Source organism: Ceratotherium simum, chromosome 20 (genome assembly GCF_057802395.1).
Source record: "Ceratotherium simum simum isolate JZ-2026a chromosome 20, ASM5780239v1, whole genome shotgun sequence".
In the NCBI taxonomy this organism is placed as follows: Eukaryota; Metazoa; Chordata; class Mammalia; order Perissodactyla; family Rhinocerotidae; genus Ceratotherium; species Ceratotherium simum.
Window position 1 is genome coordinate 21,644,402 of NC_141919.1, and position 25,755 is coordinate 21,670,156.

Sequence of the window (25,755 nt, forward strand, 5' to 3'; positions counted from 1 at the left end):
ACCTCTCACTCCAGATTCCCACAGAACAACAGTCCAGTTTTCCTATTTAATGCTCCATATTGAGGAAAAACACATGTGATTATAATGTTTAGATAAATGGGCAATATACAAACCTATATACGCAGTGTGATAGCAATTATATAGACATAGGAAAAACTACTGTAAATGCCAACAGTGGTTATCTCTACTAGTAGGATTATATTCCTTATACTTTTCAATATTTTCCACATTTTGGGGGAGAAAACTTCTATTACTTGTACAGGCCAATTTTCCTTTTTCCTTTTGCATGGGGGGAAGTGTTAAAAGATAAAAAGAGTCTATATTACTAGGGGACTTGAATATATTTTGAATTAGCATGCTCCTTTGACACTAGCACCTAATACATTTTGTAAACTGCCTGCGACATCATTAAACAGAGGTATACTCATAAATGTGCTTTCATAAGTGCCACACTGCTAATCCAAAAAACAGGATCAGTACTAAAACCAAAAATGGATTCTTTAGGAAAATAGTCTCCAAAGCAAGGCACAATAAAACTAAAAACTTACTTCTTTGAAGTATGAGTGTAAACTTCAACCATTCAATTACACTGTACATCTAAGGTCTTGATAATACTGCAAGAAAAATTAAGGCTTTACATTACACGAATTTTTGACCCACTTTTCTAACTTGAGTATGATATATTTCAAATTATTTCTTACAGATTTTTAAAAGTTCAGCAGGGCAGGGGCTGGCCCGGTGGCACAAGCGGTTAAGTGTGCGCGCTCTGCTGCAGCGGCCTGGGGTTCACCGGTTCGGATCCCGGGCATGCACTAACGCATTGCTTGGCAAGCCATGCTGTGGCGGCGTCCCATATAAAGTGGAGGAAGATGGGCACGGATGTTAGCCCAGGGCCAGTCTTCCTCAGGAAAAAAAAGGAGGATTGGCAGATGTTAGCACAGGGCTGATCTCCTCACAAAAAAAAAAAAAAAAAAGTTCAGCAGGGCAGACAGAGTGGTATGAATCACTTAGAATCTAAAATAAAAGGTATTGGGCCGGCCCCGTGGCTTAGCAGTTAAGTGCGCGCGCTCTGCTACTGGCGGCCCTGGTTCGGATCCCGGGCGCGCACCAATGCACCGCTTCTCCCGCCATGCTGAGGCTGCGTCCCACATACAGCAACTAGAAGGATGTGCAGCTATGACATACAACTATCTACTGGGGCTTTGGGGGAAAAATAAATAAATAAAATTATTTAAAAAAATAAAATAAATAAAAGGTATTTATTAGATTGATATGTCACCTTTCAGTCATAGAGCTCCAGGCAAATGTAGTTACCATTTTCACAGAGTTGAACTGCTATACATCAAGAAGCCCACACACAAATAACATTATTAAATATATCTTATTTGGAGAAGAAAGAGACTAGCATTGCCAACGTACTCTATGAAGAGAACCACAAATCACGTATGATGGTGAAACACTAGTGACAGTCCCTTTAAAGTCAGAAACTAGACAAGGATGCCTTCTATCACCTCTGTTATTTTAATATTTTTCTACAAGTGTTAGCCAAAGCAGTAAAAAATTATAAATAATGGAAACTGGAAGATAGAATTAACATTATTTGGAAATATGATAATCCACTAATCAAACCCAGTAGACTCACCTGAAAAAAAATCAGAGCCAATACATAAAAATCAATAGTTCCCCTAATTTCTAGAAATAATCAGCTAGAAATACAATGGAGGTAAAATTCACATTCATAAAGGAAAAAAAAGATACTAAACAAATAGAAATACATTTAAAGAGAGGTATACAGAACCAACATAAAGTCATGTAACTTTAGTGTGGGACACCATGGAGACTTGAATTAATAAAATAATGTACCATCCTGCTGAATGTGAAAGCTTATTACAACTCCCCCAAATAAATTTAGAACTGTAATGCAGTTACAATTAACATCTCATGAGAAGTTTTCTTCAGAACTTGAAGAAATTACTCTCAAGTTCCTTCAGAAGAATAAATCATCAAGAGTACTTAAAATCTCGGGAAAAAAGGATGAGTAACTAGATAGAGATAGCACTACCAGATATCAAAATATGTTATCAAAATGTGTTATAAAGCTATAGGAATTGAAACTGGTTCTGTTCTTACCAGATTAGAGTGTTCAAGAATAGTCTAGAAAGCAGCATACAATTAATATGACATTTCAAATTAATGCAAAAAGGATGGATTATTAAATCTGGTTGGTCAATGAGTACTCATTTTGGAAAAGGTCAAGTTTGATCTTCACCTCTCACACAAAAATAAATTTCAGATGTAATAAAATTTAAATAAAATTTTAAAATAAAACCACAAAAGTACTAGAAGGAAATTAAGGTAATATCTATACAATAATGGGGTGGAAAAGATTGTCTAAGCACGACAAAGGCGAAAATCATAGAGAAAAATGTTATTAGATTTGACAGCATAAAAAAGTAAATCTTTGAGAAAAATAAAACTACCAAACAAAACTAAAGGCAGGCAAATTGAAAATATCTGCAATATATGGCAGAAAGAGATTTAATAACCTTAACCAATAAAGAGTTTTTGTGAATTAATTTAAAATTTTGCTTTTAAAAATAGGCAAGTGACATAAGAAAATTTACAAAAGAAATCATACAAATGTCCAAAAATATCCAAACATACCTACAATCAAATACATGCAAATTAAAACATGATACAGTGTTTTCAATATCACCATGCCAAAGATTTTTTTTTTTTTTTTTTTTTTTTTTGGGGAACAAATTTCTTTTATTAATCCAATCAGCCATTGGATTATCATTCTTCCAATTTAATTACGTTTATCTGCCAATGGGTGACTCTGCTTTTTTTTTTTTTTTTTTTTTTAGTTTAAATTTTTTGTTTATTGCAGTAACATTGGTTTATAACATTGTAAAAATTTCAGGTGTACATCATTGTACTTCTATTTCTGCATAGATTACATCATGTTCACCACCAAAATACTAATTACAACCCATCACCACACACATGTACCCAATTATCCCTTTCACCCTCCTCCCTCCCCCCTTCCCCTCTGGTAACCACCAATCCAATCTCTGTCTCACCATGCCAAAGATTTTTAAAAAGTGATTACATCCAATGTTCTCAAGCAAACAGGGAATTGGCCACTCCCACTGCTGGTCTAAATCTAGATAGGTATCATTTTTCTACAGAGAAATTTGGCAATGCACGTAAAAAAACTTAATGTTTTACAACCTCACTGATCCAGTAATTGCATTTCTAGGAATTTATCCCATGGAAATGACTGTGGATGTCTAAAGCATATTTAAAATATTTAATGATTAAAATAAGTTTCCAACATTAGTAATCTGTATACATTATACTATGTCCATTAAAAATGAAACCATTAAAAATATTATAGAAGGGGCCGTCCTGGTGGCCTAGCGATTAAGTTTGTGCACTCTGCTTCGGTGGCCCAGGGTTCACCGGTTCGGATCCTAGGCGCAGACCTACCACTGCTCATCAAGCCATGCTGGGGTGGTGTCCCACATAGAGCAATTAAAAGGATGTACAACTATGACATACAACTATCTACTGGGGCTTTGGGGAGAAAAAACGAAAAAAAGAGGAAGATTGGCAACAGATATTAGCTCAGGGCCAACCTTCCTCAAAAAAAAAAAAAAAAAAGAAACTATAGAAGACTACTTAACAACAGGAAATATATTCATGCCATCTTAAGTTTTTAAAAAGCAGATTCTAAAGCAGCATGTCCTCTATGATTCCGTTTTTAAGATCTGCAAGTGAATGCAAATAAAAAAGATTGAAGGATAGCAAAATTATTAAATCGGTTATCCTGAATTGTGAGGTGATGAGAGGTTTTTATCTTCTTTTATCACTTATATTTTCTAAATTTTCTACATGAGCAACGTATTCCTTTTATATTAATAAATATGTAATTTTTTAGGCAAAGTAGATTTACAGCAGATCTTCCTGGGGAAAGACTTATGAAGAGGTGAAATGGAACTTGCAGATTGCAAGATTCACGCGGCATACATTTTTACTGAATCTTCACTGTCCATTTCCTTTTTCACATTTTCTCCTCTTGCCTGCTCTCCCTGGGTTATTTCTCTTTTTAAAAAATAATCTGTTTCCTCCTTTATTTCCACACACACACACACCCTATCTTGTTTGTTTGGGACACAGTTGCTATCCTCCTTTTTATGTCCCACTGCTAATGATCCTGCTTCTTACAACCCCCCTTCAAACTTGCTCGTCTCAACCAACCACGCTTTATTATCCTCAACTTAAAATGCAATAGAATCCTTGTCTGCACTCCAGATATGACCCTTTTCTGCCTCTTCCACAGCAATAGCCATTCCTCTACATCCTTTCTCAACCACTATCATGAAAACAGTATAAAGAACGGTTAAGATTTATAAACAGAACGTACAATAGCCCCTCATCTTTAAGTCAGCTCAAACCCACTAAATAATCACTGAAGTGGGATGTGGAATCAAAAAGACCCTCAAAAGGACATCTAGTCTGATCCCCGGCCCTTAGGGCAGGGAAAGTACTGCTCCTCCCACTTGATAGGTGAGGTAAGAGAAATTCAGAAAAGAACTGGCTAAAACACACATTGGTAACTAGTGGGTGGCTAAAGGAGGAATAAAGCTGGGTCTTATGTTCCTAGAAACATGATTTTTCTACAGCATCAGGCTGCCTGAATCTTTAAAAAAAAAAAAAAACAAAGGAAAAGAAAAAAGGAAGCCAAATCATATTTCAATCGCCATGGTTGAATGAATTATCTACAGGTTTTCACCAACGGTAAGTTAAAAAAACAACATCCTGGGAGAAAAGGGAACCCAGTGCACTGTTGGTAAGAATATAAATTGGTGCAGCCACTATGAAAAACAGTATGGAGAGTCCTCAAAAAATTAAAAATAGAACTACTATATGACCCAGCAATTCCACTTCTGGGAATATATCCAAAAGAAACAAAAACACTATGTTGAAGAGATATCTGCACCCCCATGTTCATAGCAGCATTAAGCATTATATACAATAGCCAAGACATGGAAACAACCTAAGTGTCCATCAGCAGAAGAATGGATAAAGAAGATGTGATATGTATAAAATAGAATATTATTCAGCCATAAAAAAGGAGGACATCCTGCCATTTGCCATAACATGGATAGACCCTGAGGGCACTATGCTAAGTGAAATAAATCAAAGACAAATACTATATGATCTCACTTATATGTGGAATCATTAAAAAAAAAGAAAAAACCAAACTCATAGAAAAAGAGATCTGATTTGTGGTTACCAGAGGTGAGGGATGGGGGAAGGGGGAATTGGAGGAAGGGGGTCAAAAGGTACATACTCCCAATTACAAGATAAATAAGTACTAGCGATGTAATGCACAGCATAATGACTACAGTTAACACTGCTGTATTGGTATACTTGCAGGTTGTTAAGAGAGTAGATCTTAAGAGTTCTTATCATAAGGAAAACAGCATTTTTCTTTTGTATCTATATGAGATGAGGGATGTTAGCTAAACCTCTTGCTAATCATATCACAATATACCTAAGTTAAATCATTATGCTGTACACCTTAAACTTATACAGTGCTATATGCCAATTACATCTCAATGAAACTGGGAGGGGGGACACAACATCCTGGCCTTGTCACTAACATTATGAGTGACCTAACCTCTCGGGAACTAGGTTACTCATATTAGAGCAAGATGAACTTGAAGATCTCTAATGCTGTACAGTTCAACTCCACTTCCATTAATGTATTACATTATAAAGTTACGGGCAACACAGAAAACAACATTCATTCAATTCACTGAACATTTATTGGGCACATACTATGGGCAAGATATCATGATAGATACTGTGGGGAGATAGCTTTGGCCTCTATCTATGTAACCAATATAGGACCATAAAATTTTAGAGTTGGGAGGACTGAATTTTATAAACATGCAAACAGGTGCAAAGTGTTGGATATACTGAAATATTAAACTTTTAATACATTTGTAAGGTAAAGAAGTTATTCCATAGATGGAAAATGCAAGACTATCATATCCTTTAATAACTCTTTTGAAGACTAGACAGGGAGATGGGGAATCTGGGCTTTAGTCCTGGCACTGTCAAAATTTATTTATGTATTTATTTATTTATTTATTTTTTGTGAGGAAGATCAGCCCTGAGCTAAGATCCATGCTAATCCTCCCCTTTTTGCTGAGGAAGACCAGCTCTGAGCTAACATCTATTGCCAATCCTCCTCCTTTTTTCTCCCCAAAGCCCCAGTAGATAGTTGTATGTCATAGTTGCACATCCTTCTAGTTGCTGTATGTGGGACGTGGCCTCAGCATGGCCGGAGAAGCGGTGCGTCGGTGCGCGCCCGGGGTTCCGAAGCCGGGCCGCCAGTAGCGGAGTGCGCGCACTTAACTGCTAAGCCAAGGGGCCGGCCCTAAAAATTTATTTTTAAAAAACTTATTGACGTGAAATTCACATAACGTAAAACTAACCACTTTAAAGTGAACGATTCAGTGGCACTTAGTACATTCACAATGTTGTGTGACCACCACCTCCACTAGTTCCAAAACCTTTCCTGCAGGCAGCAATGCATTGTAAGTATGCTCCATTCCCAATCCCGACCATTTCCCAATGAAGCCTTGGACCCCTTGGGGAACTTTTGAAGTCATTTAGCATAACTGGGCAACTCATTCTATTCCAGAATCATTTAACAAATGTCTAGTGTCTATCAGCAAAGTAAATAGCTATACAATGACCCAGGAAAGTCAATCAATGGAACCATCACAATAACTAATTAATCACATTTTTTAACAGGTGGATTTTTATTACCTGAATTATTCACTGCCTCTATTCTCTCATTTCAATCTCCCTTTGTGAAAGTTTGCACAGAGTTCTCAAAGTGTGCAAGCCAATTTGTAGGGTCTCCACGTAGACCCCCTCTTTTGCAGGCAGGGTTTATTAGAGAAATGTTTGCATATATTTGAAACTGACAGTTACGAGTATGCTTTACGATGATCATGAATATTTACATACTACCTTAGAAATAGTCTATTGTGCTAATTGTAAAATTACAACTACCAGCATTTTCTGAGGGTTTATTATGCTCTTGACACAGGTCTAAGCGCTTTCAATACATTATTTCATTTAATCCTCACAAAGGTTATAAGGAGCCTGCGGCTTGGAGAGGTTAAGTGACCTGCCAGTCATCCACTTTATGTGAAGAGCCAAAATTAAAAAGATGATCTATTTGACGTAAAAAAAAAAACAGTGCTCTGATCTGCTAGGCATACTTCTTCCCTGAGATTGCATTGCCAATAATTATCCCTGAACCATTTCTATAAAGGATTCCCACGGCAGCTGGGATAAACCAAAGCCACGTGGCTTAACTTTGAAAGATACTTCCAGGCAGTACTGTGGAGAAGGAGCAGAGGTTTAACACCTTTGAAAGACTCAGGTATTCCAACTGTTCGTCATAGGCAGAAGTGCGTTAGCAAACATTGCTTTCAATCCACGTCAAAGACATTTTCATCTATCCCTGTGAAAATATTCAAAAATGTTCCCACCCTATTCAAGCCCACACCTTGTCCCCAGTGCCATCTTTAGCACCCTCAATCCTTCTTACCGTAGACTACATGTTTTCCCCTAGTTCTTATCACCATCTAATATACCACTGACTTATTCACTGTGCATATTATTATTATTCTGTGCTAGAACAGAATGCAAGCTCATTGAGAACAGGGAATCTTTGTTTTATTCACTTCTGTGTCCCCAGTGCTTAGAAACACAGTGTCCTAAACCACAGCTGGAGCACACTCCTCTTTCTTACAAAAGTAGATGATGGTATCTATTCACAACACTTTCTAACATTTCACCAAAAACTGCTCAACGTTGCTAAATATTTCGCACATCTGAATGGAGACACTGACACATCCATAAGTGAATTCAACAGCGACGTCACTGAGGAGAAAGCTGTAATTATGGAATAATAGAAACATCACTGACAGATGGAAGGGGGTTTTCTGGTTGTTACAGCTTACCCAGGGAATCACATAAAGAGTTCTGTGAGTTAGCACGACTGACAGGCGAGCCAAGCATACAAATCGAGCCATGATTCCTCAACTCTTAGGCATGGTGTTGGGGAGTGGTGGGGTCAGAGGGGAGGGCAATGAAAGAAAGATGCTTAAATTCAAACACTGATCTTTACAATAGAAGCTACTACTTAGAAAAGGTTTTAAATGCCCATTAGTTCTGTAATGGAAACTACAGAACACTGTGATAAACTAGTGTGGCAGAGCACAGGTTAATAAGTGTTTTCATTTATTAAACACTTTACTAGGTACAGGCACAGTTCTGAGGCCTGTATGTATATTACATCATTTGAATATCCTCACAACCACCCTGCGATGTAGGTACTACTACTATTTTATAGATAATGAAACTGAGGCTCAGAGAGGTTGGCTAACCTGCTCGAGACCACACAGCTCCTTAGTGATGGAGCTGGGATCAAATCCAGGAGTCATACTCCAGGTTAGTAGTTTTCAACAGGGAGTGATTTTGTTCCCCAGGTAATATTTGGCAATGTCTGGAGATTTTTTTTTGTGGGAATAACTGGAGGGAAGGTGCTACTGGCATCTAGTGGGTAGGAATGATGCAAAACATCCAACAATGCAGAGGACAACAGCCCCACAACAAAGAATTATCTGGCCCAAAATGTCAGCGGTGACAAAGTTGAGAAACCTTGCTCTAGAGCTAAAACTCTTAACCACTGTACTCAAAGTTGAGAAATACCACCTTTGATATAAAGACAGAAGGGAGGAAAACTAAGTATAACATGCCGGTCATAGGCACTTATAAACTGCCTTATAAAAGAAGTATATTTGTTTCCTGAAAATGTTGTAACAAATCACAACAAACTTGGTGACTTAACACTATAGAAATTCATTCCTTCACATTTCTGGAGCCCAGAAGCCCAAGACCAGTATGACTGGGCTGAAATCAAGGTGCTGGCAGAGCTGCACTCCCTCTGGAGGCTCCAGGGGAGAATCTGTTCCTTGCCTCTTCCACTTCTGGTTGTTGCCAGCATCACTACTCCCTGGCTGAGTGCACTGCAAGCTCTAAGAATATTTGCATTGATTCATTGTTTTCTTTACATAATTTAGTAAACATTTCTTGTCCCCTAGCAGGTGTCTTATTATACAAAGAATTACCTGTAATCTTTACATAGAACAGCCTACAGCCTTCTTCCTGAGTCTTAAATAATATGTAACAAATTACAGCTTTAACTGCATATGTTCCTTTAGGATTTGTACATTAATATGGACTAAAATCCCAAGCTTACTGTGAGAAGAAGCTATTGCCAATGGAGGGAAGGACATGGTGGGTCTATGTGTGGGTGGGTGCTAGAGTTTTCACAATCCGAGAAATTTTTTGATATTAAAAATACTGGGTATGCAGCCATAAAAAGGATTAAAATACTGATATATGCTACAAGTGGATGAACCTTGAAAACATTATGCTAAGTCAAAGAAGCCAGACACAAAAGGACACGTATTGTATGATTCCATTTCTATGCAATATCCAGAATAGTTAAATCCATAGAAACAGAAGGCAGATTAGTGGTTGCCTAGGGCTACAGGGAGTGGGGAATGGAGAGTGACTGCTTGGTGGTATGAGGTTTTATTTTGGACTGATAAAAATGTTTTAGAATTAGATAGAGGTGGTGGTTGCCTCTGTTTTTCACTTCCAAATGGTTAATTTTATGTCATGTGAATTTCAGCTCAATATAAATAAAAGTAAATATATGGAGGCCTCTGTGCTAAGGAAACTCTTGGGTAGACAACTCATTTCTTTACAATGTAGTGTTAAATCATATTCTGGTTTAAATCCTAGACTAGTGGCACCTGGCCAAGAAATCACGAATTATTTTATATGACCCTGGACAGAATCCACCTCCTACTCCTCTACTTTGTGGTCTTTGATAAGAAGGTTTAAAGAACCGGAAGTCATAAAAATTTAAAATTCTCTTTTTAATTTTTGCTACTAAAGAAATACTTGCTGTAAAAAACAGTTATATTATGCCAAAATGTATAGTCAAGTCATACCAAGGATAAAAGTTTTATCTTCCATTCTCCTAAAATAAGTTGTCTACTTGGATTTTCCTATAAAAGAGCCAGATAAGATAATACAATGAAAGCACTCTGTTAACTCCGGAGCACATTTCAAATGTAAGGCATTATTATTAGTGTAAATAGTGATAATCATCAAAAAGGCAGCATAAAGTAAAATGCTGCCACGTTGCAGTGGGCAGTTTAAAACAACATGGGAGTAGTAACTAATCAAAGAAACTGGTGGGCTATTACTGTACAATCAACAGACAGTAATTAAGCAACACACGTCAACAGCTGCAGTTTCGATTTGATAACAGCCAGATAGGACAGACCAGAAGAATGTGCACGTTGAGATAAGCTTCCCTCCTCCTGAAGCGAGTCCTCAAAGGCTGTCGCCTCAGGGAGTCTGGACAGCCCCAGAGGCTCCACGTAGAGTAAAACTTGTCAAAGAAAGAACGTGAAGTTCTCTGACTCATGGCCAGGGTTAGGACAGGCTGTTGAGCAGCCAGGGAAAGAATGAAAGGTAAGACCATTGCCAAGCCTAGTTCAAGCCCAACACTGTCCTTCAGAATCCAGCTGCTACTTCTCCCTGGGGAGGAAGACCTTCCCACCGCCCATGAACCTCCAGCTGTGCGGGCCAGGACAGGGAGGGGATCCACCAGCTGCAAATGCACTGCTTTCATAGGGCTGAGTCGTCCGAGAAATTCTCCTGCTCTACACCACGCAAGATGGATTCTGGGCTCGGAACGAGTCTTTCCATCCAAACTGAGGCCAGGCCGCTGTTGCCACTGCGTGATTCGGAAGTGGTGAGCCAGTCCACAGCCTCGCTGCAAGGCCAGACAACAGCTGTGACAAGAGGGACAGCAGGGGAGCAGAAAAGGACAAGCCCAGGAGACAGCTGGGAGTGCTGAGCTCTGGGCCATGCTGGCCTTGAACCCCTTCAGTGATCCCATACCTAACATCTCCTCCTTGGTGTGGTTATCTGTAAAATGGGGTGACAGCTCTGTCCTGTCCTGCCCTGCCCACCTCAAACAAATTTCTTTTAGAAGAGAGAATGACAAAGTGAGAGTGAAGGGTGGGGGAGATAATAATGAATAGACAAGTACACTAAAAGGTAAGCCTTCTATCAGCACTTCCTAAACCCCACCCGTGCCTCCCACGAAACCAAGATCCCCAATGTTAAGCGTTAACACAAAAGAGGAGATCCATTTGGGAAATGACGGCTTAAACAAAATTGACTTTTTTATTCATGCCTTCATTCATTTATCCAACAATTAGGTACATATTACTGAATAAAACAGACACGGACTTTTCCTTCATGAGGCTTACAGTCTGATGAGAGAGAAAGATACTAAAGAATCTGTATAATTTATTTGGAAAAATTATCATCTGTAATGTGTGCTGTGAGGGATAAGAAGTGAATGCAGCGGCAGAAAATTAGAGGCAGACCTACTTAGGTGGGAGCGGGGAGGGAAGTCTTTTCAGAGGCAGCAACATTTAGGAATCCTGAAGGCTCAGAAGGAGCCCGCAGGGCACAGAAGGAACGGGGAGCAGGGAGGGGAGTGTCCAGGAGAAGACACAGCATGAGCACAGGCCCTGGAGTGGGGAGGTCAGGGGAGAAAGAGGCCGGGGCAAAGTGGGCAGGAGGCCTGGGAGCCTTGTCTATGCTGTGTGTCTTATGAATCTCCAAGAGTGGGGGATGTGGTAAGCACTGCTTCCCAAGAGAGCATTCGAGGATGTTAAAATGAACGTGTCAACCCCTCACCTGCCAAGATAGACTAGACACCAGAGTCCAAAGTGAAGCGCCAGGCCTAGATGCAATTCTTCAAAGGACATAGCCCAAACCCTTTTCACCGATCTTGAACTCCTCACCTCCAGTGAGGGTGTGCACGGGTCGGGCTGCTGGCAGCTAGGAGGAGGGAAGGATTGATGCAAGCAGGCGGCAGTTCTGGTCGTAGCGTAGAGGACTAAGGGAACAGGCGGGAGTACCTGCCCTTCCCCTTCCAGCCTAGTGAGGGACCTCAACAGGACTAGCTGGAGAGCATGCAACTCCTGCTACACGGGAGATACCATGACCCTGCTGGTGACTTTTGCCTGAGAAATCTAAAGGACTAGAGGTAGGCTGACAGGATGCTGAAGAAGAAGCCAAAGGAAATCACAGCTGAATTGGGATCAGTCTGCACTCCCCAAATTCGTGGGAGCAAAGGATGCATATTTTCCATGGACCAGACTCTAATAACACCATAGTATGGTGGGGCTCCATGTACGGGGCTATATCCGGTTCTGCCCAGCAAGAGCCACGTGGACAGCAATGGAACCCAGCAGACAGGAGTACAAATGGACCAGTGGTCTTTGCGCGAGAGAGTACAGCAGCCACACCAAGGACACTGGAGGTGAGAGGTCCCCAGCGACAGGGTCTGAAGAACCCACCAAATGGTCCCACCAGAGAAAGAATCGATTCTAAATACTCACAACACAAAGACAGCTCTCCTGTGATACTGCCCGCCAAGAAAAATTTTCCTCCGCCCTTTCCTGTCCTCCCCATCTCGCTCCAAGCCAGAAGCAGCAGCTACTGAGTAAGCAAGAGAGAAAGCGTCCAATCACAGCTCCTCCTCCCTGCAACAGGCCCTGACTGGAGGAGGGGAGCAGTTGTAAATAGGAACGAAGTCGGAAATTGGACTATTACACGATACCAGACATTTTCAGTATCTGGCAAATTAAAGTGGGACTTTTTATTATGTAAGAGGAATCAGAATAGTCATGTGATACGTTTTCATCCAGAAACAGGAGAAATGCTTTCTGCTGAATAAATTTTAAAGGGAGAGTGGGAGACTAGATAAGGTTGTTTTTTGACGGTATCCCACGGAATCTACTTGCTTGAGGCAGATTACACATGAGACCTCTTTGTGGCAGCACATCTCATGGACAATGTACTTTTCAAAAATGAGGTCCATCATGCCCCAGCTTGAACACCAAGATAAGGCAGTTTCTGGGTTCATGTTGTAACACCCTCCATTTCTTGCAGGGCTCTGCAGTCTTCAGCAGGTGTAGCAACTGAGGCTACTGAGCTCCTGCCCATGGCAGAGGTTCTTGTCTCCTGAACTCTCCTCCTCTTCCAGAAACACAAACACGGTTCAGGAAGGGATCCCTGCCACCAGGAACCACCACCATGCTCAACTCTGATCTGCACAAAACAGGCTCCGACTGAGTTTCCAACTTCGAGCCTCTCCTTAGATGTCACCCTAATAGAATCCCTTCCACCTAGACCCAACTGAGAAGCCCAGAGCCTCAACTCATACCCAGCAGTAAACCCAAGGACATCAACCACAACCTCCACTCATTCTCCCTTTGTCTAATGTGTCACGAGAAGCACATCTCAGTGCAGAGCAGTAAAATGAAACAGAGCTCACCGTCAAAAGACTGGCACTTTGGTCAAACAAGTGTGCAAAAGTCAACAGTTTCAGCCTCATTATTTGTCAGTGGGTTTTAGCAAATAAACCCACACTGGCCAAATCCTTATGTTATTGAAAATACTGCTTACCAAATCTACACTATAGAGGGCCGGCCCCGTGGCTTAGCGGTTAAGTGCGTGCGTTCTGCTGCTGGCGGCCTGGGTTCGGATCCAGGGCGTGCACCGACGCACCGCTTCTCCGGCCATGCTGAGGCCGCGTCCCACATACAGCAACTAGAAGGATGTGCATACAACTATCCACTGGGGCTTTGGGGGGAAAAAAATAAAGAAAATAGATTTCTCCTCACCCATATGCCCTACTCTTACGAGAGCTCATTTAAAATCTAGATAATTTTAAAAGCTGTTTCTCAGCCTGCCGCCCACTACGTTTTCAGCTCCATGAAGGCAGAGACTGTGTCTCATCTACTTTTGTGTCCCTTGGGGTCTAGCATGGAATCTGGTAGATAAGAGGGTTCAATGAAGTCCTACACTGATAAGTCAATGAACAAACAAAGAATATCCTGGCTTACACTTTAAGTTAGATTTACGTAAATACTGTAATTGAGTATGTTTAACAAAAGGGAGAGACTTGCTATCTATCATTGTTGACTACTTCATTTTATTCTCTACAGACGATTTTTAGTATGTGTATTTGAATCTTATAATTAGATACTTTAGTGTTCTTTTGCATAGAAGATTTTTCTAAAGCTACTCTTTCTACAGGCCCCTGAGACCATGTCAACTGCCCATTTACCCTCACTGAGAAACGGTAAAGATGACTCTACCTAAGGGGAGCGATGATTCAGGTCTCTCAAAGGGAAAAAACTGCCATAAAATAGATACATTTAAAAGAATTAACTTTCACCTTTCTTGTGGAAGGACCTTTGGGGGCAAAGCAGAAAGAGGAAAGGCTCGTTAGCAAAGGGTTGAGAGGCATCAGGCACCAAAGAAGAAAGGTCACAAGATTTGGAGTTGGACAGGTCTGCCGTCACATTTTGGCTCTACTGGTCCTCAGCTGCCAAATCTGTCAAATGGAGATACCTCTGAGCCAGCCCCGGTGGCCTAGTGGTTAGTGGTTAAGTTCAGCTCACTCTGCTTCAGCGGCCCAGGTTCAGTTCCCGGATGTGGACCTACATCACTCATCTGTCAGTGGCCATGCTGTGGCGGCAGCTCACATACAAAAAAAAGAGGAAGATTCGCAGCAGATGTTAGCGCAGGGCGAATCTTCCTCAGCAAAAAAAAAAAAAAAAAAGTGGAGATAACTCAAAGAATCACTGCGGGGAGAACACAAGAATGTATGGAGGCGCTGATTACAGTACCTGACACACAAAAAGGGCTCAAACAGTAGTGTTATTACCATTATCTACACATAAAGTGGATTACATACACCTACCTGCATACTTAAAGATGATTTTAGATATAGGTAGTCTGCAACTCTTAAAGGAGTTTGATCCAAAACTCAACTGTTTGGAACTTGGAATGCATTTTTCCATAGGAACAATGCTATAAACGATAGAACTCGAGAATTAGAAGGTGCCTCAAAGTGCATCCAGTGATGTAGTAAAACTTCCCACTAAATGCAGTATTTCCTAGGATAGGTTCTCTGATGTTTAAGTTCCAGGCAAGCCCACCAAACCAATCTAACTTATAATGTAGTTGAAATACTACATGCCAGCAAACAAAAAACAGTAGAAAATGATTTTTAAATGTTCAGTAATAGTTCATCTTCCCATGTGCTTCTAACCTTAGCTAAGATTACCTTCCAATTCTGAAATTCATGGATATAGAAAGTGGGGAGACATAAATTTCTTAGAACCTGCCCCTCCCCACACCCAACAACTGCCACCAAAAACTTCTAGTTAATATGTGATGAGAACTTTATCTGCAGCATGAACAAAATGCCACAGGCCCCTGGAGGAGAAAGAGATACTGGGGGCGATAACTCCGCTCCGGTTATCGCTCGTCAAGCGAGGCAAGATGTGGGGTGGAGCAGAGCACAGAAAGGAAAGCCCTGGATACAAGTTTCCCTCTCTTATCACTTGGCCCTGGGTCAGCCCCATTTCATCTGGTTGTGCACAAACAAATTAAAACTATTTGTGGAGGTCATCTGAGACACTGAGGGGTCACGTGCATATGCTACATTTTAGGGGTCATCATTCACCCTCACGCTGACCCCTGGCTGTGGCAGCCTCTGCCTAGGCAGTGGACAGCAAGAAGGCACAAAGCGCTCTGGGATACTCCTTCCTGCTATCTTTGGAAAGGCATAAGCCGGCTGTTTGTACTTACAGAACGTTCACAAGCCAAGTGTATTCAGCTTGGTGAGTACCTTTAACATTGTCTCCAATACGGAAAATTCAGAAGAAACTGCAGAAATGACCAAGGGAATCTAGTTTTGCACAGAAGCTCTAAGCACTACTCAGATGACATGGGATAATATTCATGATATAACGTTAAATGAAACAAAAGCCATTTTACAAAAATGTATACACAGCATGATTCCAATTTTGAAATATAGATATACCCTAGGTTTTACATATTCTTACACAGATCTGTTGAGAAAAAAGACTGGAAGGAAATCCTCCAAAACATGAATAATTATTTTGTCAGTGTTATGGAAATACAGGGTATATATTTTTTCTTTATAATTTCTATATTTTCTAAGTTGGGTTAAATTCGTAAGTAATTATATAAAAAGAGGTAAAATGGCATTTGGAAACACTAATTAGAGATTTTAAAGCTAAAAGAAATGACTTAATTCAACATTTGCTCCAACTCCTCTTAATTTTGCAGGGAAAACACCTCTGGCCCCTCAGGTGACTTTTGAGCCTGAAGTCTTACAACTAGCTAGACTTAGAACTTGAACTCAGATCTTGTGACATTTATGGTCTTTGCTGCTCCCATGATATTATGGTGCCCTCAAGTCAGGGACTAATGAACTTCATAAGGAAATACTCCATAAGGAAGGAGCAAATATTACTGTACACACCTATACTTCTCACTAAATAAATATTTGCCTACAGTCATATCATAGTTTTATGACACGCAAACAACTCGGTTGCTAAAGGAGATCTGGTGACTTCATCAGAGCTACTGAACTGGAGTCCTGGTTACAAAGTTTTTACTCTTGCATTGCATAGAAGCCCATCTTCAGAGACATTCAAGATAAAAATAAATCAGAAGGCACCGCTGCCCTTATGCTAAGCATCTCTGACCATAGAGAAGAAACGGGTTTTTTCTGTCCTCTACTGTTGCTGACTACACTTGTAACAGCCACTTAACTTCCATTCCATCACATCATGCTGTATTAGAACTATTTAACATTTATCCAGCCCCAAAACAAATATAGAGAGCAGACAGACTGAAAACCTTCTTTAAAAGCACCAATATCCTAACAGCTTTAAGTACTTCCTATTTATAAATATGAAGCCTTGTTAGGAACAAAGCACCATCTAAATGTGACGAAAAGATCAGTTCTAAGATCTTTCATTTCTTAAGGGAGAAAATTCAGCCGTTTGAATACCTCAAACGCAAATACATGGACAGAGAGAGCCTTGGCCCACACAGAAGTGGCTTCCTATTTTGCTCTGCTTATCTTGAGCTGGTTGGGCTGGGAAAGCTTTCTAGGCGGGAGTGGGGAGGTGGCCTGCAAGGACACAGTAGCAGAGGACTGGTCACAGGTGGCAAGTCAAAGAACTGCTTTCCAGATAAGCAAAGAGACTCCACCCCTGGTCACAGCCACAGCGGGTAGGTCATATCCTGTCTAATGTGCTAACCAGAAACATAACACATGAACCCAAGATATATGTATGGCAGGCAGAGAGTACGCAGGAGTCTGGACAATACATTGGTTGCCTGGGTTAAGCAGTAATTAACTTAGACTTAGACCCTGAAGTTAGCTGTACGTGTCACACGAAGATAAGGCAAAGCCTAGAGCATGCATAAGCATAGCAGAGCAGGGAGTGCCTGAAACTCGCTGTGAAAATGCTGATACTGGGGCGAAGTCATGGTGGAAGCAGCCCAAGGAGAAATTTAGGTAAGAGCAGGCTAAAAAGTCCTGCAACCTGAGATATCCTGGGCTGCAAAACAGTCCTCCCACCAAAAGCAGGAACAGGGTATTGAGAGATGCCCTAGAAGGAGACTGAAGTTTCAACGTTTAAACACAAATGCTGCCTTCTTAAATATTTTAAAGTTTTAAGGAAAGAATGTAGGGGGCGAAAGTGATCTCTCTTCTTTATTCTGTCAAAATAAAGGCACCCAAAATGGAACAAGGACCATACCAACGTGCCCCTCAATCAGAGACTCTCAACTCTGAGAATGTAATCAAAGCAAATAAGACAAAAGCAGCAAAAGGCTAGAGTGTATGAAGATGTATAATACGTTGTGTTCTATGAGAGCAAAAGTAAAAACACTAGATCATAGTTGATGACTAACGATGGGGAAAATTAGACTAGGCAAGAGTAAATTAAAGCACATGAAATATTTTCAACCCCTTTGGAAATGATAACAGGAAGATACAAATTGGGAAAAATATGAAGTTTAAAAATTCAAAATTAACGTTCACTATGGTTACAAGTAAATCAAAATAATGGTGCTTGAGAGAAAGCTAGCAGAAGAGCCAGGAATCAGGAGCTGATGGTCGCCAGGATGGTCCAGGGTAGGCTGATGGAAAATGGAGATGTTGAAGACAAGTGCCCCTTGGGGAAAGCCATGGAGAATTTTTTGGGCTGGTGAAGGAGAGGCTCCGGTCTCATCCAGAAATCTCAAGGGGTGGGCCTGAGCCCTAAACAGGAGAAGATGTTGGTCTTCCTAAGATCTGAAGGGGCTCAAGTGCAGTGCTTAATTAACCTTGGATTGAAGAGTTGAAAATAAGGATGGTCTCATAGGACCCTGAAGGAGGGAGATCTGAAGGACCTTGCAGATTAAAAGAAAATGGAACCCTTTTGAGAGATGGCCTGAAAGGGTCTGTTTAATTCAGAAAAATCTGCAAGGTTCCATTTAGTCTAGAAATTTAGCCACACTCAACTGAGGAATATGAGGATGAACTTTTAAGTGCCTGACAGAACATGAGAGCGAGAATGGGGCAAAGTGATTAGCTGCACCCGACCCCTTGTCACGCCAACTTTCAGATAAGAAAACTCAGACCCAGCAAGGCAATGCCAACTGCTTGCCCAAAATGACAACTAGTTCATGGCAGTGCCAGAGTTAGCACTCAGATCTTTTCCTGTCATTCCAGCAATTTTTACATTATATCATGCTCTCATATCAACCATATACAGGTGGACCCAGCACTCTCCCATCATACATGAATTAAATTTGAATAATCGTTTTCACTATATAAGCACTATTGCTTTTATTGTTAATCGGGGAAAGCCAAAAAAGGAGGAAAATCAACTGCAGTTTCAATTCTAAAAACTTCAGTTTTTAAAAATTCTCATTATTTCTGTTCAATTTATCTAGGTGGTTTTTTACATTTTCATAGTGGGTGGATATTTATTTCATAGTGTGAATATTTACTCTATAGGTTTAGCTAACCCACTGAACTTTGTGTCATCAGCCACATAAAATATGCGACTTTTTTAGATTTCCATACAAGTTCTAAGGATCTTTCTTAAGTGGGGGACAAAGAAAGACCTGACAGCCTGCCACTGGAAACTTCTTTCCAGGCTGACTGACACTCAGTCATTAACTGTGCTATGGCATATGAATAGAATCAGCTATGAATTTATCTAATTGTTCCATCATCCTCCAACTCTTCTCTATTATGTACATAAGGAGACCTGTGAGAGATTTTTGTCAAATGCTTCTATGTCTATGGCATTCTCTTCCTCTATCAATCTAAACCCCTTATCTAAAAAGGAAATGTGATGAATTGGTCACACATTAGTAAATTTATGCTGGTTCCTGGGGATCAATGCAATCTCTTCTATGGGCTCATAAATCATTTACATGATGATAATTCAGAATTTTTTTAAGGGAGCATTTCTACATTGATAGTTTTAGGAATTCAACTTTCTCAAAAGCTATGCAGAACCCTGCATATCTCTGGTCTTCTGGAAGCTCTCCTACTCTCCAAGATTTACTCAACAATCACTGGCAATGGCTCAGAGATGGTATCTGCTAAGGCCTTCAACACCCTGAGATACCATCAAGAGTGCGCTGGAGACATGAACTCATTCAAATTACCTAGATGCTCTCTCACCATCTTTTAAATCCCTCTTAATTAATCCCTTTTCATTTTGAAGATCGTTCTCTTTGCTGGAGAAGTGAAAGCAAAATAGCTCTACATATGTCATCTATGAACGCCAGCCTTATCTCCTTACTTACCCAATAGTCCACCTCTGTCTCCATTCTTCTAGCTCCAGATACAACTAAAAAGCAAAACAAACTAAGACACTATTTTTGAAACAGAAATGACATACCACACACACTACCACTCACACACATACACCAAAAAGTTTCAACCTAGCTAGTAAAGAAATTAAATTAACACAACAACGAAATGTCATTTTGGGGTAGCAAACCATGGAAACACACCTTGAAGTGATAAAAAGCAATGCTGGCGAGGTTGTTGGGAAACAGACACACTCATATATTTACTGATAATGTTAACTACATATTTGGAAAGCAAATACATAAGATATTCATGCCCTTTGTTCTAGAAAACCTACCCCTGAACATTGATCTTAACTGACACATTCCAAAATAAAAGAAGGTCCAAGTGTACAAGTATATCTTTTAGGAATATCATAATAGCCCCAAACTGGATATAGTCTAAGTATCCCACAATGGGAATGGTAAATGAACTACAAAACACTAACTGTGGTAGGCCGGATAATGGTCCCCCAAAAATGTCTAAGTCCTAATCCCCAGAACCTGTGAATATGCTAGCTTACATGGTAAAAGGAACTTTGCAGATGTGATTAAATTAAGGATTTTGAGATGGAAAGATTATCCTGGATTATCCAGGTGGGTCCAATGTCATCACAAAGTTCCCAAAGCTTGATAAGAAGGAGGTAGGAGGGTCAGAGTCAGAGAAGGAGATGCGATGACAGGAGCAGAGGTCAGAGGCAAGGGATTCAGGGAGAGAGAGAGATTTAAAGATGCTACACTACTGGCTTTAAAGATATTGGAAGGGGCCATGATTCAAAGTATACAGATGCCTCTAGAGGCTGGAAAAGGCAAGGAAACAGATTTTTCCACAGAGGCTCCAGAAGGAACACAGCCCTGCCAACACCTCAATTTTAGAAATTCTGACCTCCAGAACTGTAAGACAATAAATTTGTGTCCTTTTAAGTCACTAAATTTGTGGTAATTTTTTACAGCAGCGATTGGAAACTAATACACAAACTAGTATGCAGCCCACTAAAAATTTAAAACCTGAGGACTGTATAGCAACAGAAGAAAAATATGAACATAATGCAGATGGGAGAATTGTATGTACACAATTACTACAATGTAAAATATACATACAAATAGATCAAGGTTAATAGATTAAGACTGAAATATACTAACAGATTAAAAGACCTCTAGGAGCTGGCCCCGTGGCGTAGTGGTTGGGTTCGCGTGCTCTGCTGCAGCAGCCTGGGGGTCACGGGTTCAGATCCCAGGTGCAGACCTGCGCGTTGCTCATCAGGCCACGCTATGGCGGCATCTCATATACAAAGTAGAGGAAGATGGGCACGGCTGTTGGCTCAGGGCCAATCTTCCTCAGCAAAAAGAGGAAGATTGGCAATGGATGTTAGCTCAGGGCCAATCTTCCTCACCAAAAAAAAAAAAAAAAAGACCTCTTAACTGGTCTCCCTACTTCTGCCCTTGAGCCCCTAGCACCCACAGCAGCTGGAGTGGTCCTTTTCAAACATGAAATCAGATTACTTTACTGCTCAAAACCCTCCAATGGTTTCTGTCACCTCAAACAAAAAGCCCAAGACCAGAGAAGGACTCACAAAGCCCAGGTCCACAGCAGGACATCACTCTGGGGAGAGCCACTCACACGTACTTTATGTAACTGGCGTCTCTGAAAGTGTGCAGTACACCCCCTGCCTGGGCAGGCGCCCTCACTCACCTCATCTCTCTGGCCCTCCCGCCTCCCACTCTCTGTCTTGCTGACTCCACTCCAGCCTCACTGGCCAACTTGCTATTCCTGGAACACATCAAGAACACTCCTTCATACTTTTTGCACTCACTGTTCCCTCTGCCTGAAGTACTAAATGTGCAGGTGTAGGCTTCCTGGAACAAAGGGCATGAACACCTTATGTATTTGCTCTCCAAGTACATAGTTACGTTATAGGTAAATATATGAGTATGTAGATCTGTTTCCCTACAATCTCACCAGCATGGCTTTTTATCATTTAAAAGGTGTGTTCCCATGGTTTGCTACAAAATGACATTATGTTGTTATGTTAATTTAAATTTCTTTACTGGCTATGTTGAACCTTTTTGGTGTACTAAGTGTACTTGTGTGTCTGTGTCTAAGTGTGTAGTGTGTGTGGTATGTCATTTGTATTTCGATGATTCATTACCTTGCTTCCTCCCAGTACCTGCCTAAATGTCACCACCTTATAAAGCGGTTTTCTTTGACCACCCTACATTAAATAACAATCCCTTCGTCCCACCCCAGGATTCCCCACCCCCCATCTTGCTTTACTTTTCTCTATAGCATGTATTAGCATCTGTCACACTAAAAGACACCTATTTATTACCCATCTCCCTGAATTAGAACGTACACTCCACAAGAGTACAGACTTTGGCAGCTTTGTTCATTGATGCATCCCCAGAGTCTAAACAAGTTGACATGGTGGGCGTTTGACAAATACTTGTTGAGTGAATGAATTAAGATTAGCGATGACTTCAGAGAAATGAAGAGAGCTCCCGTTTTCATAGAACTGGTTTAGAGGTGAACCATATAACTTCATTTAGTATAGTCACAAAAGTGTTTTAACAAACCAGCAGCTACGTAACTTTCGATGATGCTCTTTTATAAACTCTCGGTTCAAACACAAGTCTTCTCTGTATGCCTTTTTAAAATCCAAATTAATCAGAAAGTGTCCTCTGAAGCCACAATGGTTCCTTTAGATGCTGTCTCCCCATCTCTCTCATGAAGTTTCATCATTTTTGTGTCACCAGAATTTCATTTTTCAGAAACTCTCATCTCTTTCAGGTCATATATTCCTTAAAAGCCATGAGATCCAATGTATTTCCATTTAATGTTTTAAAATCTGCTCTCCTAAAGCCCTAGTTAACATGTCGTACGACCAGTTTTTTTCCTTATGGCTAAAAATTCCAAGAGATCTAAGACACGAAATACACCAAATGAGCCAGGAGCATCTTGTAGTGTCAGAAAATAAAGAGGTACTAAAACAAACAAACAAAACTCCACAATGATGGGGAGATATCAAGAGATATAGGAGCCAACAGAAAGAAGAAACAAAAAGGGAGTCAAAACTGGAACAATTTGAGTTAAGAAAATAAAGTAGTATGGGATTGTAACTCGAAGTATAACATAAATATGAGTCCAGAGTGATAGAAATAAGTGACTGAACAAATAACAAATGAGGAGAACAGACACATCTCCCATGCAGAAGAATTCCACATAATTTTTACAGATACTTCTCCTTAAAAGAAGAGGAACGTAACTCCGCACTCCTCAAGTGTGGGCTGCACGTAGTGACTTCCTTCCCAAGAGTACACAATGGAAAGGGAGGGAGAAGAAAGAGTGACTTTACAGTAGAGAAACCTGACAAACATTACTTCAGCTAGGGAGTCAGGATCAACATCAACAGTGATGTCATATTAGTAGTATGCACCCTTGATATGGTGTGAGGAGAAGGGCGCTTTATCTCCCCAAATACATTACCCCAATCTAATTACGAGAAAAACATCACACAAATCTCAATTAAGGGACATTCTATAAACCACTTGACATTGTCAATGTCACGAAAACAAGGAAAATCTGAGCAACTGTTACAACCAAGAGGAGCCTAGGGAGACATGACGACTAAATGTAACGTGGTATCCTGGATGGAATCTTGGAACAAAAAAAAGGGCAGTAGGGAAAAACAGTTAGTCTAAATAAACTATGGGCTTTAGTTACAAACATATCCATACTGGTCCATGAATTGGGACAAATGTACATACTAATGTAAGATAATGATAGGAGAAACTGGGTGTGAAGTATATGAGAATCGTCTATACTACATTGTCAGGAGTTCTCTAAATCTAAAAATGTTCTAAAACAATAAGTCTGCTAAAAATAATTCCGAGATCATGACCATGTCTTCAAAGGCTCCTCTATCTTCCACATCATAAAGTAATTCTTCCTTAGTGGTCAGTGTTAAGTCCTATATAGCAACTTTCTTTGTTGTATTCTGATAAGTGACCCAAAAAAGGCCAAAAGGTATTAGATTTTTTTTTTTTTAGCCCAATCACCCACCAGCAGAAGCTGAGATGGTCATCTCCTATTGCCTCTTCCAGTTTTGCAGTTTGTGTCAACGAGGTATTACCAGCCTTAGCCTCCATCTGTCTGGTGAGCAGAAGGTCCCCACAACAATCAAACTGATAGGCTTTTTATTCCTTTTAACCTCACGAAATGGTCTGTAGAATGGTTCCTCATCAGATTGCAGATTTGTAGATAAGCATGTTCTTCCTTCTTTATCAATGCTATTTCTCTTCTTTTCCATAGACTGGAAAGACATTCCCATTCCTGTGAGTCTCAGGACCACTTGAGCAGGAAGCCGTGGGAACAAGTGTCAGTCACCACATTAGAGAAGAGATGTACTGCACATGGGAAAAGATATAGGACCTTCTATGTCTCGTCCACTTGACACATTCTGAATTCACCTGCCTACTACCACCAGACCTCACTGGCCAAGTTCTTAACCAAGCAGTAGAGATATGCTGGGTATAGCTTCGAGCCTTTCTTCTTCTTGTCCTTCCCTCCCATCTAGGACATTTCCCCATTCTCTCACTTCTAGATTCATTAATCCTGTGTGCCTTCCACATAGGAATGATCCTTCCCTTCTCTGAACTCTCATGAGCCCCGTCTTACTTTGTATTCCCAGCACCGCTGGTTGTGCTTCATATCTTCTCAACTACACTGTAGACTCCTCATTGGGGTGAACTTCATCTACTTTTCTGTCTAAACTCTGTGCATTGATCATTCAAATTGTTCAGTAAACACCAGCAAAAGCTTGAGTGCTTGCCATTGAGTGTTTATCTCACAACTCAGTGAGGTGGGCACATAATTGCCCCCATTTTATAGCTGAAAACACTGAGGAATAAAGGAGTTGAGTGACTTTCCCAGGGTTGCTTGGAAGGTGCAGAGCCAGAAATGCGAACCCAAATTCAAGCTCTTAATCACCACAGCACATTCCACTGCCTCCTAATACATACTTACTAGTTAAATGATCCCTTACAGAGTCTAGGTATTTTAATAAGTGGTGATCTCAGAAGGAAAATTAAAAACCCTTGGTCTGTGGGCCCCAAACTGAGAAAACTTTTATTCCATTATTCCTCCCCCAAACCTACAAGTCACATAGAGTTTGCATACAGCATAGACACTAGGACTCAAGGGAGACAGTACTTCAAAAGAATTCTTTAGGATGCACTGTGGTCAGCCATCATTCTTCACACACCAACTAGTTAGAAGGACTGAAGGACACAGAATGAATAGAGAAAAACAAAATATGCATGTCTGCACAGTTTGGACTGCAATGCCAGGCTGGCTTATATGCTTTGAGAAGACTGGGCAGAGACAAGGTACCATGCTAGAGAAGTAACCAGCACTCAGCACCATTCTGCCTGAGCACGTACAACATACAGTGAGGTTCTCTGCAGCCATCTGCTCCTGATTTCCCACTGGCAATTTTGTGGTTGGATGATCAACTTCTTAGAAGATTTCTAAAAATAAGCTACCATCAATTCAATTACACAAGTACACGAGTATTTACAGTCACCTTGTGGCCCACACCTAAATGAAACAACCTTCCTTTCTGTTACAGAGAAGAGGGTGCTGAACTCCTCAGCAGGTGCAAAGCATCAAAATTGGTACATGGCTCCAATTTCTTCATCATCATCACCACCAGAAGCACCACTAGATGATGAGCTTTTAAAGAATGCCTGCACATTGTGCCAGCAATCAATTGTAATGCCCACTCCATCCAAACAAGAATTACCAGACTT

The 25,755-nt window shown here is 40.6% G+C and overlaps 1 protein-coding gene across 2 annotated transcripts in view; it reads right to left on the reverse strand.

The window, feature by feature from the left end:
* PIP5K1B (phosphatidylinositol-4-phosphate 5-kinase type 1 beta) overlaps positions 1 to 25,755 on the reverse strand; it is a 287,905-nt gene that overhangs the window by 239,936 nt on the left and 22,214 nt on the right. The window lies entirely within an intron of this gene.